The sequence below is a fragment of the Camellia sinensis genome, chromosome 6 (assembly GCF_055761805.1).
Source record: "Camellia sinensis isolate YWXY chromosome 6, ASM5576180v1, whole genome shotgun sequence".
Classification (NCBI taxonomy): Eukaryota; Viridiplantae; Streptophyta; class Magnoliopsida; order Ericales; family Theaceae; genus Camellia; species Camellia sinensis.
In genome coordinates, this window is record NC_138966.1 from 186330353 (window position 1) to 186333870 (window position 3518).

General features: G+C 32.5%; 1 long non-coding RNA gene across 1 annotated transcript; it reads right to left on the minus strand.

Annotated features, from left to right (window-relative positions):
* Window positions 1-1168: 1168 nt before the first annotated feature.
* On the minus strand, window positions 1169-3295 carry LOC145792487 (uncharacterized). Its single transcript, XR_014331886.1, has 2 exons — window positions 3187-3295; window positions 1169-1873 (listed from the first exon to the last, which is right to left on the minus strand). It is a non-coding gene; the product is annotated as an uncharacterized LOC145792487 (long non-coding RNA).
* Window positions 3296-3518: the final 223 nt, after the last annotated feature.

Sequence of the window (3518 nt, forward strand, 5' to 3'; positions counted from 1 at the left end):
TCCACATAATTGAAATATCAATATAATTTATAATAATTTACAAAACATAACTTGTATAAAGTAAATATGGTAAGTCAAAACATACGTAAAATATATTATTGTAACTCAAGGTATAATATAACTCACCTTAAAATTAATACCTCACTATTTTTTTCTATTAGTAAAGATCTTCTTAACTTCCAAACATACATTGTATTAATATAACTAATAAAATATAACTTGTATAGAATTATGGTAATTCAAAACATACGTAAAATATATTATGGTAACTCAAGGTATAATATAACTCACCTTAAAATTAATACCTCACTATTTCTTTCTACTATTAAAGATTTTCTTAACTTCCAAACATAACTTATATTAATATAACTAATAAAATATAACTTGTATAGAATTATGGTAATTCAAAAAATACGTAAAATACATTATGGTAACGCAATGTATAATATAACTTACCTTAAAATTAATACCTCACTATTTCTTTCCACTATCAAAGACCCTCTCGGCTTCCATTATTTTTTCTTCCTTTTCTTCGTTTCTTTCCCTTCTTCCTTCCTCTCTTTTTCTTTTCATTTTCCTTCATTTCTTCACTACAAGAAATAACACCTTTGCCGACCAAAAAATTGGTCGCTAAAAGTCTATTTTTAGTCAGCAAAAGTTATCCGCGACTAATTTTTTTGGTCGCTACTTTGGTCGCCAATTGAGGGTCAGCAAAAGTAATTCGCGGTCAAAATTTTTGTTGGTCGGGAAAAGTTGGATTTGCCGACTAAATTTTTGGTCGCTCAATATATTATTACTGTGACTAATCCATTTTGTAGGTAAAACATTTTGGTAGCAAAAAGTGATATTTTCCCGACCAAATATCTTAGTCACCAATTGTCACATTCCACGACCAAACAGATTAGTCGCTAAAAGTCGAGGAATCACCGACTAACAATTTAGTTGCCAAAAGGTAAGGAATTGTCGACTATTGATTTTAGTCGCAAAAGTGTAGAATTTGCCAACCAATTTTTTAGTCGCCAAATCTCATTCTTTTTTTTTTCTTTTTTTTTTTAGAACAATCAATTTTTATTTATAAACATTCAATCCAATATTGAACAAAATTCATTCAACCCAACAACAATTAAAGAACAATAACATTTAAAAAAGAAAAGCTTAGGAGCAATAATTAACAAATTTCTTTTCTTGTAACTTTACTAAATCATCAAACAATAATTGAATTCCATTTAAAATAAAGATGAAAATATGTAATCGTAGTGCAGCACAAGACATATTCAAGTCAAATTGAATTTAGTAAGCATATCTTCTCAAAAGCTACATCATCTTTGAAGTCCAACATGACACAAAACTTGAAGCCTTTCACCTTCTTTAATGATTTAACATATCAACTTGCTTGGCAACTGATCCAAACTAACATATGAGCTTAAAATTTAATTTCTCAAAGACCTTCCTAAACTCCTCATCCAAATGACCATCAAATTCCGCCTTTTCTGGTACATACTCAACTTCAACTTGCTCGATAACCAATTAGTACCAAAACAAACAAAAACACAAGTTAAGATCAATGAATCAAAATGATCATTTAAAATAAAATAAAAAAGAACAAATCAGTTTAAGATCCAGTACTATCATTACCTGTTTTTGTAAATGGAAAATATTACATGGAGAATTTTCTACAACAGACTGCAAACAAATTGACATCAACCTCTAATCTGTTTTCACGCCCAAAATAGCAACACTCACCATATTCATCTATCACACATGCCTACAAGCATCCACAAGATCTTCTTGACTTCTCCATAATGATAGCACTGTACTCGATAGTTTTGCATTTTTTCCCAGCTATCATGGAGTTCCCACCTTAATGACAACACTGAAATTGACAAGAAATGGGAAATTTGTCTAGAAGCTTTAATGGCATTGAACTTTTTTTGTTCTAAATAAAAAATTAACACCCAAGTCCTATGTTATGCTTGATATGCTATATGAAATACATTAACACCCAAGTCCTTGTAACCGATGCCGAGACACAAATAAGATTAATTAACTTGACAGTCAACCAAAAAGCCCAAGCAAAGATATTGGCCCCAGCAACTATCATAACTTGCCCCTAAGCAGAAATTATCTTATAGGTCAGACCTATAGGATCTGCAAACATACGGCCAAGTGGTAGGCAAACTTACCAGATAATTATCCTGCCCCAAGTAATTTCACAGCTTCAAAATGGTACCAAAGTGTCAACTATGACTTTAACATCTAAATATGGGACTAAGTAACCAAATCTTTTTCTCTAAAATAGCAATCTACTTTCGATGCATGTAGAGAAATTTATTCTCCTCTCCCTGCTTTTCTGCAAGGAAATTCCAGTGAAATATAAAAAATAAGGCATTGAAAATGAGGCTCCAAAGAGGCCTGCGTGACAAACATTGATTCTAGTAAGAGCTCAGGAGGATGGAAACCAATATGACATGTCACCTAATCAACCAAAGAACCAATTTATCTGATACATTTAAGGGGGAAAAAAAAACCCTCTTCTGATCAGTAGTCGAGATTATAATCCCCAAACAAACACATCCAACTAATGGTGTAGTAGTGTGTAATGTGTAAAAGCTATCAAGGTTATGTGCAAGTGCAAGCACATGGAAGCTTAAGAAATGTAAAATATTCAATCCACAGATAGCAGCAACAGAAGTTTAAGAAAGCCAAATTGTTTCCACAATATGTCACCTTCGGACTACAGACACTATAATGTGTCTTCTATTATTAGTAAAAAAAACCCAACTTATGAAATTTTTAACTCATTGGCAACAAAGGTTGTAAAAAATGAAAAAAAAAGTTTCGTAGGCAATTTTATGGACACACCCACTCCCACACCCACCCTATCTTCTGAGCAAATACTATTAAGCCATTCAATGATATTAGGAAATAAGTGTCTCCTTGTCATCTTGTTCAACAAGGACCAGGACCAAATGTTCTGCCACTGACAACCATGATAAAATACTCCCTGGGCATGCTACCAACTGAGGCATGGGTTGACAAATGATTTGCTAAAGCCCTCTCCCTGGGCATGTTTCCAATAAATTCTTAACTATATATGAATAATTTTGCGCCTTTCATCTCATATTAAGAAGAAGGAAACAGAGACACGAGTCTATGGATACATATATGCAATAGAGAAAAACTTACCTTACAATGTGAAGGAAAATAAAGTCAAAACGACGGAGAGATTGAGGGAGAACCAGAGCAGATCGGCGATGAATTGTTCATCATCACGTCATTGTTCGTCGACTTCTTCCTAATCAATACCAATCCTGAAATTGAATCAATATCTCAATCAAAACAAGGCAATCATTAGCTCAATCAATGCAAAGGCAATTCTGCAGAGCTAGGGCATAAACCCTTCAAATTCAAAATTTACAAAAAATTAAAATCAAATACAAATGTCAATTAGACCAAAAACGAAAATCAAATACAAAATCAGATCAGATCAAAAATGAAAATCAGATTCGGATCTTAGA